Raw genomic sequence first — 10,590 nt, forward strand, 5'->3', positions numbered from 1 at the left:
ATGTGCAGGTAACTTCTATGCCATTTTAATTTCTTTTTGAATTTAAGTAAATGCACAAAAGAATAAAACTAAAATAAAATAAACTTACAATAAAAATAACAGGCCACACTACACACACAGAATTTGAAATTTATTAAAGATTTATCTGTAGTCACCAGTTTTATCTCTACCCTTCAATTTTTTTTTTTTTTTTTTTTTTTTTTTGCCTCAGACACAACATGACTGCAGGGTTGGTTCAGATGAAGAAATTCACAACCATCACTGGCATCTACCCTTCAATTTTTTTATCAGTAATAAGCTATGAAGACCAGAGTGGGTGACCAGACCAGAGTGGGCAACCATGGAGGATGTAAAGAGGAATCACATTTTGTTGAGTGATGATAGATTTAAATTTGTTTGTTTCCCTGTTAAAAACAAAGGTTACATTTGATATGGTTGACAATGTTGAACTTCGTATGAGCCCCCTGCTCCTGAAGAATGTAAAACATTTCCAAATGTTAAGATATACATACATATAAATAGGTCCTGGTTCAAGTCCTGGCTCTGTCATTTGTTGGCTGTGTGACCTTGGACACTCCAAAACAACTCTTTGTATCCTCATTTGTGAAAATGTGCACAGTAGAGTATAGGGAATTTTTTCAGAATTCTTACAGCTCTGAAATTCTATGGCTAGAGATGATGCTGGTGTTCCCATATAGATTAATAGAGACAATTCTAAAATAATTTTCTTTTTTGCCATCTCCATTTATTAATTTAGGGACATATATTGATAGGCATTCAGGTCTCATGTTTTGTTTTAATTCTTTTTATCCATATGAAAAGACTATGGATTCTTAAACTTGAGCATTTATTCTGAGGGTAAACCAGAAATATTTGTGCTAAAATATATTTTCTTTTTCATATCTGGAGATGTTTGTCATTTTGACCAATAATAAATGCAAGAGACTTCCCTCCTGTGCAGTTCCTGGGCACAGGGGGTGGGGGGCTTCAGGTTTATGTAATGGCTTGGGAGAAGTGCCAAGGTGTTATTGTTTCAAAACCCAACTACTTCAAACAGACTTGTCTTCAGTGTTCCTTTTTTCATGAAGACGAGACTAGAGACTGATCCTAAGTGGCATTCAGCGAGAAATCAATTAAATAATCTTTTAAGCTGTAAGATTTGACTTCTGATTTTAACTTAGGCCCAGCTTTTAAAATTGGATTCTTCCCATTTTATAAACAGAGAATAATAATTTCTGCAGTAGTCTATGTTACAGGTATTTTGAAGAGGACAGGGATCATGTGTTGTATTTTGCATTCTCTAGGGGAATGTCATATTAATTGCTGCATTCTATGTATATTTAAGAGAAACATATTTGATAATACTTAAGAGCCAAAATGAGTCTTGTCTTTTCTGTTTAATCTCCTGGCTTTGTCCTCATTCCTGTTCTCAGTCTTCACTTTCAAAAAATATCAAGCCTAAATTCTAGCTTGTCTTTGTGGAAACTCACACTGCACTGATGGACAATTTGCCAATATTCATTACAACAAAGTTACATTCCCTAGAAAGGCTCAATTTTCAAGACTGATAGAGACTGGAAAAGGATTTATAACAAAGTTCTTTGAATCATAATAAGTCAATTTCCTCTTCAAAAATATTAGTTACCAAGGTCTAAATGAGGCCATTTTCAAATGCCATGTAGAAATACAGTTGGAATTCCTCTAACAATAAATTTTGAAATGAAGCAAGGCAGAACTTTGAAATCATAGCACCAAAAAAAGCTAAAACTGATTGTATCTTTACTTAAAAATAATGGTTAAAGCAATAGCAACAGTGGTTATTAAAGAAACATTTTTCTCCAATATCCAGGACACTGAATTCATCATTACTATGTGTTCCTGCCTGGTAATAACAAAAGAATGCATTATACACACACACACACACATTTATACACACACACACACATATAATATATATATTCCCTCATATATATCATTAAAAGTTACCAGCAATACAAAGTATAAGATTTTGTAAATGCAATGGAAATATTTTTAGGTTATGTAAACTGGAGGCTCCTTCGAGTTGCTCAAAAATTATTTGGTTAAAGGGTAAATACACCTTGTACATCATAATGAAAGTCTTATAGGTAGGGGTGGAGATTAACACTTCAGGCTGTCTACAGAATATTAATAAAATTCAATATATTTTCTAAAAGGTATAATTTATATTTTGTGGAAATGAGACCCTTTTCTAATAAAATTCTTCTGTCCTTCATTCTGTTCATATAATTTTGCTATAAATCATCCTGTAGGAATCCACCCCCCCCTAAATATTCATCTCAGGGAGAACCTATTTAAATAAGCCCTCTTAGCAAGATCTTTCAGAATTAAAATTACACCACCAGCAGTACTCATCCAATATGTTTCCTTGTATAAATTTTTCTTTGCCTAAAATAATATTTTTGTTAAGTTACATTATGTTAAAATTGCAGATTTGAGGTGATGTTGATAGTAAAGAAACACTGTATTAAAAGATCAACAAATAATCTTAGCCTTTTTAATTGTAGCATCTCTGTCTGTACCATTGCAGCCCCTCTCTGCTCCCCATCTACATTTATAGTGAGAAAAACCTAAGGGCATTATTCTCAGCTTCACCACGAAGAAAGAATAAGAAGGAAGAAAAATTGCTGCTGGATATACTAGGTTTCCTTGGTTTCCGGTAAACTAGAGCATTGTGCTCCTTCATAGTCATCCTAAGCTAATTTTACTCTACTGTCTGGTAGTCATTAGAATAAATTCTTCTACTTTATTTATGATAGGGGTAGAAGCAATTCGATTTTTTTTAGGATGGGAGATAAAATATGGAGAGTAGGTAGACGTGTCAGGCATTCATACACACACGCACACAAACGTTAATGTCAGGTCCGATGCAGGGTCTCATAGTGAGAGGTGTCCTTCCAGGGTGACAGGAGGGTTCCATGGGTTGGACAGGCGACTCTGCAGAGCTCAGAGAAGTTTTTGGTGGAGTAGTTAGCAAATCTCTTATTTTTGTAAATTATCAAGTGCTTGACAAATGGAGTCACACCCTATACTTAATCTATTTCTTATATGTGTGCTAGGAGGTAGGTGGAGCAGGGTTTATCACTCTATTTTCCATATGGAACCTGGAGTTTAGTGTGGGTAAGTGACTTCCCAATATTACAAAGCTCCTAGAAGTGCTTTTTGACACAGAGCCCAGGACTTCACTGCTATGGTTCTGTCAACTGACCATTTTATCCCCTTGGGCTCTCAGACCCTTACCCCTTGGCCCTGAACATCAAGCAGGCAATGAACTCGGGGCTCACATTAAATGCAGACATTTATTGTTTGTTGTGGGATGTATGTGAGAAGCAGTAGGGTGCTCGGCTTCCAACATCCTAGCAGACACTGGGCACCCAATAAACCCTCAGACTTCACCTGAATCAAGAAGGATGAGTGTGAGTTTTTCAGCCTGTAGCATACAGGCAAGCTGATCCCAAGTATGGGGAGTAGCACCTAAGAAGCACAGAGGCAAGAAATGAAACAGTGTGTTCAGAAAGTCTCAGATTTGGGGCGATTAGGGCACAGGCGGCTAGTAGGTGGTGAGTGGAAACCGAAGCTAAAAGGGCAGGCAGAGGCTGGGTCTTGAAATGCTTTGTAGAACACACACAGTAGGTAGGATTTCATCATGGGGACCATGCAGAGCCATGAAAGGGTTTTAAGTAGGACAGTCATCTGAGATTTGTATTTTAGTAAGAGACTTGGGATTAGAGGTGGTGGTTGAGGTAACAGGCAGTCAGCCTAGCTATTCCAACTTGCTCTGAGAAATGATGGGGACACCTGAAACCAGAGCAACGATGGTAAGAATCTGAGAGAGAGACTCTGGACTTTCCCCCCTGTTATTCCTAGGGCTAATCTTATTAACATCATTAGTTTCCTTTAACATTTTGTCTAAATTGGTCAGGTGATTCAGCTGCCTTGGAGGAGATTAGAAATGTTACAAAAAGCATGTCAGTTTGGATACTTTCTGCTTGAAGTAACAAAAACCAAAGTGGAAACACTTAAATGATAAGAAAAATTTATTATTTTACACAGGAATTTTTGAGCAAGATGCCTCTAGGTTTGTTTCATTCGGTAGGTCAACAACAACATCAAAGAACAATTTTTTTTTCCCATTCACCTACTCTCCCTTCCTCAGTGTCACCTGTCTGTCCTTTGTCTAGTGACCATGAAGATGGTCTCAAAATGGCCGCCACAGTCCCAGGAATCAATATCAGACTATGGAAAAGTTCATCCTACCTGACACACATAACTACATGTACAAACTTAGAGTTCCTGTGATAAGGAAGAAGAAAGAAAGTGTTTGAAGAAACAACTAAGAAGCCCGCACAGAATGCAAAGAGAAAGAAAATAACACTCAGTTCCTTGCATTCAAAGAAAAGGATTGCGTGGTGACGATCAAACCTTGTATACTAGATGATCTGGTATACCAGTTGCCTGAATTCCTTCATCTGCTATTTTGGTGAGCCATTAGGTGGGTTTAGGAAGTTGGATCATCGTTTCATGTAAATGAGGTTAAGACTGGAAACGGAAGTAGGGGAAACAGTCTCTTTTGGTCCCAGGAGGTTGTGGGAAGAAGAAGAAGAGAAAAGGAGAGCGAGACAGAAAATGTCATGAGTTTCCCTTTTGGGGATTGGTTTGGAGAAGCAACAGCGGCAGTGTGAGGTGCGTTGGGTCGGGGGGTGGGGAGCACTGATATTAACTATTTGTCAGGAAGCAGCGGGAGGATGATGCCTGGTTTCCACTTCCCCATCTGGAGTTCTAGGAGGAGACTGCTCTACAGAGACCCTCCTTAGGAGGAGGCAGCAGTGTGGTCAGAGAGCGAAGGTCTAGCTGGCCACTCTTTAGGCTTTCTTGTTTTCATACATTGCAGAAGCAGAATGGACACATAGTCAGTTTTTCTTGGAGACAACACTGCAGGGAACTCTTTATGAGATAAGGGACCGGATAGTGGACAAAGTGGAGACCTAGAGATTTCCCAGGAGACAAAAGAATAAACTACAAGTGCATCTCTACGGGACTCCCAGGCAGCAGGTGTGCTCAGGACATAGCAGAGGGGTGCAGGTACCAACCAGGGCACACACAGGACTAGCATACCTGCTTGTGCCAGCCCCAACCTCTTCTAATGCCATAAAGCCACAGCCCCCTTCCTCTTTATATGTGGAGGCTCTATTTGGGAGAAGAGAGTATCTGAGAATCTGAACGAGCCAAGATGAAATGTGAATTAATATTGCAACCCTACTGTGGCCTAGAACAGTTAGGGTTTTACTAAACATGGTTTCTTTTTTCCTAAAGTCTTGGTCCCTTCATTATAGTATGACATGTGAGATAAAAACACGTTCATAACAAATCTGCTTGGGAAAAGAAGAAGAAAAATGTTTCACAAACCTGTGATACCTACTCTTTTCTATAAGAAATTGTGTTTATTCCTAATTATAAGATGGAGATACTTATTACGAATGAAGTACATTAACTTAACAAAAGGAAATGGTTGTGCTTAAGGAAGTCTTTACTGAGAAGTATTTACTGAGATAAGGCCTAATTCTTTAATTATCATTAATTTACACCTAATTAAAAGATGGCACTAAAAACTATAATGAGTATTAATGAAGGAAATCCAGGTGCTGAAAGGTCTGCGAGCCCTGGGGAGTTCCACCTACAGAAGATAGCACAGCGGGGAAACATTGCTGGCTAGAAATTAAGTGAGGGCCATTTTGATAAAATCAAATGATTGACATGAACTGGCTTTCTAAGGTCTAAGGTGTTAATGGAGGTTATGGAGATGTAAGCTCTTTCTTTTTTTATTTTTTATTTTTTATTTTATTTATTTATTTTTTAATTTTGTTTTTTTTTTTTTTTTTTTTAAGCTCTTTCTATCTTATTTTATTCTGTGTACTTCCAGGTGACATATGGAGACCTAATTGGTCACAATTATAAGGAAGCAGGTTGCATCTCCATGTATAAAATTGTGAGCTATGTACCAGTGGAATGTGCTTATATGGGGATTTTTTGTCAACAAACACACACTCAGCCCTCAATATCCTGGATTTCATATCCATGGATTCGACAAACCCCAGATGGGAGAGATTATTTTCAATTTCTGATTGGGAATTTGTGGATGTGGAGGGTTGACTGTATGCATTGTTCTATGTCATCTTACGTAAGGGACTTGAGTATATGTGGATTCTGGTATCCTTTGGAGAGAGGAGGTCCTAGAACCCTTCCTCCTCAGATACCGAGGGACAGCTAAGTCTGGGGGGAGTCAAAGTTACATACAGAATTTCAACTGCACGGGATTGCGCCCCGAACCCCTGTATTGTTCAGGGATTAACTGTATATGTAAATCCTCTGTCAGCTTTCTGACATGGGAATGCCATTCTCAAGGATTGTGGAGTCATCTGTTTACTAAACTGTAAACATCAAGAAAGATAGTGCCCATATCTCCCAGTTTCTGTAAGAGGGTGGAGCCTGATTTGGGTGAATGCCTTGTTCCAAGTTGCAAAACTACTCCCTGTTATAAAAATATAATAAATTTGTTTTGCCTTGGGATAAAGCCAATTAGCCAAAAAGAGGTGGTCACCCTAACTAGCAGGTGAAGTTAGGGTATACTCTGTGTGGTAAATGGTACTGTTTATCTCGAGAACATGTATGTAATGGGTTGTGTCTGCTTGGATGAAGAGGGGGTCAGTTTCTCTTCTGTGTTTGCAGTATCTTAGTGGATTTTCTGAGATGCCACCACATTCTGGTTTAATATGTATTGAACAATAAAAGTGTTTTTTTCCTTTATTACCCTTGTGGAGAGGTTTCCTGTATTGAAAGGGGCTTTTGTTTTTTTAATTATATTTCTCCAACACTATACTGTTATATTGATAAATTATTATCTTATCTATTTATCTTATATTTCTATAATGCTATAATCTCTTCCTTCCTTCCTCCTTCCTTTGTCCTTCCTCCCTTCCCAACTGTCTTTCATCATTTTTTTTGTTTTACTTCTCCTTTTCTGTTTTCCAAATTGGCATGTAAATCTATTTTTCTCCATCCATATTTATTACACAGATGGGTTAGCACATTTACAAGAAGATGTGTATCACAGATATTTATAAAAAAGATAACAGCACAGACCCAGACAATTAAAACACTGGTTCAATCCAAAGTGTTCTTTTCTGTGAAGTTTTAGGACTGGGTTCTCTGATGTTTAACCTTGAGAATTTGGAACAAAGGAAGTTTCCTGACATTACAAATGAAAATGTTTACTTGAGGAAACTGGTAAATGTAAGATATATGAACTTCTAATTCAGAGTGATATTAAGTTGGAAATTGTAAAATGCCCTTAGTAAAGTATAATAGAGTATAGAATAGTACAGTATAGTGTTGTATCACATTATATTACATCGTAATTAACCATATACATGAGTATCTATCTATAATCTTTCAAGAGCTATTTTATTTTTCCTTTTTGGGATGGGAAGAACATTTATTTGAATATTATGACAACTTCATGTACCAACGAACAGGAGAAATACAAATTATTACCATTGTTCATTTCTGAGTTATTGTTCTTTGGTTATAAAATATACTCAAAGAGCATATTAGTGAAATAGTTTAGTTAAAAGTACTCATTAAAGAAAAACACAAAGCCTCTATAATGATTTAAGCAAGCATAGTATGATTGTTTCTATTGATACAATCTAGGAATTGATGAGCTAAAGTGGCTCCCAAAGTCTTTGGTAGGAGGAAGTTCTTGGGAGAAACTATCTAGTTTAACTTAGAGTCTGCACACCATTTATGTGCCTGAACTTTTAAATAAACTATAGCAACAGTGTTCTTGATTGAATATTTTCCTTTGTCGGTATCAATTAATACTTAACCTTTTGAAGCCAAAATGCACATCTGAAGTAAACAATGAAATAACACTTAATTGCCTGAGAAGGCTTAGACCCTGAAATTGTTTGCACAACACTGACAATTTCTGAACCTTTTTCACCCCCAATATTTGACCCCATTCTTGCCAGAGAGCCATAAAGCAACTTCTTATTTAAAAATAAATATGAATAAAATCTCACATTTTGCATAACCACAGATGTAATTTCACATTAGACAGCACTATTTAGTTCTATCTTAGGTCTACTGAAAAAAAAAAATCTTTTTTTTTTTTTTTTTTTTTTTACCACAAATTCAAAGCTCGCCAGTGTTACTTTTCTTAATTAAGCTGGGCTGCTCTCGCAATTCAAAAAGCTTCATTTTTTCCTGCTTAAATTAAACTCCCTGTGCAATGTGGTGACCAAAACAAATAATCTATGACCTACAAACAAGACACTTGCATTCCCTGAAGAATTACGTTCTTGTTCTCTCTAGGTTATACATCTTTGAACCTCTCTTTGCTGTAACAACCTTCTGGTTCTCATTAGCATGCTGATTACCATTAACACAGCTATAATGCCGCAATTTTCTTGGTGTATGTCGAGGAGAAATGCTCATCTGAATGCAGTCAGGGGACAAAATTAACTACATAAATCTACAGCACAAACTGGATCTCGTCCAACTTTGCATGAGTTGCCTTTCCTCTCCTGGTTGTGACATCATCATCCAGATTCCCACTGACGGCTTAATAACTATCTCAGGGTTTCATATTTAATTTCCTTTCACCTCTGTATATTACATTTCAACTTAATTTCAGGAGTGCCTGACCACCTTATTACTCTGTCTCGTAATATATATTTACCTTTCATCTTTTAGCTATGCCCCTAAATGGCTCTTTTTATGAGACTCATATCGATTTTACTTTTTACATCTTTTTTTTCCACATGTATATCTTTTTAAAAACATTGGCTCATAGAGAAAAATTTCACTACACCTGTATATGGGTACATTCATGGAGCCAAGAACAAGATTGAGATATGTAAGCCATGTGTATTTTAGGAGGGAGGCATACATATTACTCTTTTGCATAAGATAGAGTTATGTGACTAGTCATGCAAAAAAATAAAGTTTTGTGGTAAGAACAAGGGCTGTGTGAGACCTGGATTTTTTTTTTTTTTTTTTTTGCCACTGTCATAGACATTTGATAGTTCCTGGACAACACTGGTCACCTAGCATGAATTAAGGATTGATAACTCTCAGCCTCTCAGCTTGCAAGTTAAGAAGTCAACAGGAAATCTCATGTGACCCCTCTGACATTTTTGTTCAGGATTGTTCTTTGCGTATGGTATTTCCAATATTCTAGCAATAAGCAAATGGCATCAAGGAGATTATAATATTTGATTTCTTCAATGTTTACAAAACTGGGATGATGAGATATATGTCAGAATCAAAATCACTATTAAAATAAGATTTGCTGTGATTGCAAAATAAACCACAATATGAATAATCACTCTAAAAAAGGAAATAAAAGCTATGCATTTTATAATCAATAATCGGCTAAAATTCAAACTTATGTCCTTTAAAAACAATAAACCATGGATGTTTTTATTTTTAAAACACAAACTAGATTCTACTGCGTGCTTTGCCAGTTTAAGGAAGCAGACTGAAAAGTATTCACCTGCTGCCTCAGGGTGATCAGACTCAATGGTAAGCCTGCCCTGCCCCCACTAACTCTCCTGCGCGTCCCAGCATGGGGGGAGCTGATGAAGGGTGAGGTAGGAGAAATAAACTAGCATGCCATTTCTCTTACACTTGGAGCCGTTCTATGTTAGTGGTATAAACAACGTGCTGTGGATGCTCATAGAAGGAGGAGATGAATTCTGATTCTTCCCTGTGGGAATAGAGTCCAGGGACATGGCAAAGAGCATGTGGAGTAGTGTCAAGGAAAAAGAAGATATTTGATTTGAGTTTTGAAGATGGAGTAGGTTTTTGTCAGACTGAGGAGGGTGGAGGAGAGAGCCCTCTCTTCTCACATTGACTATTACAGCTAGGGAAGTAGAATCACTGAAGGCGGAAGTTCAATGATCTGTTTTCTGCTGCTCACCTCTCCAATTTACAGATGGTAGGAAGCACTGCTTCTGTCTGTGGCCCTGCTCTGTCGTGTGACAGCTGATAGGTCATTAGGTTTGTAAGCACATCGTTAATGCAGAACACATTAGGGAACTTTTGAACACTTTATATTCATACTTTTAATATTTTGTATTAATACTTTGAAATACAATAAATTTTTTTCAATGTTGAGACAGAGAAAACACTTGTATTTGTCTCATATAAAATATTTTAAGTTAGCATATATGAGCAGTTATTTTCCTGAAGGTTTCCTCAGTAAGATTCAAGTTCTGCTTTGAATGAGAGTCTTTAAGTAAGTACTTAAGTACATTGCTCTAAAATTGATTGCTTAATTGAACCCAGTTCTCTATGGGTAACCCATTTCTCCTGCATTTATGCTCTCGAGGCATGATTTCTTTGACAAAAGCAGTAACCTCTAAAGGTTACTATTGCTTCCCAGAATTCCCAACTCGTTCCCAAAGAGAAACTTATATTCTCAAGCAAAATAGCTCAATAATGCTCATGGCATCTTGTGCACTGTCCAGAACACACAGCTGAATTCTC

General features: G+C 37.1%; 1 pseudogene; it reads right to left on the reverse strand.

The window, feature by feature from the left end:
* Nucleotides 1-202: 202 nt before the first annotated feature.
* On the reverse strand, nt 203-267 carry LOC149995906 (small nucleolar RNA SNORD36; annotated as a pseudogene).
* Nucleotides 268-10,590: the final 10,323 nt, after the last annotated feature.

Source organism: Furipterus horrens, unplaced genomic scaffold (genome assembly GCF_987537825.1).
Source record: "Furipterus horrens unplaced genomic scaffold, mFurHor1.1.pri manual_scaffold_12, whole genome shotgun sequence".
Lineage (NCBI taxonomy): Eukaryota > Metazoa > Chordata > Mammalia > Chiroptera > Furipteridae > Furipterus > Furipterus horrens.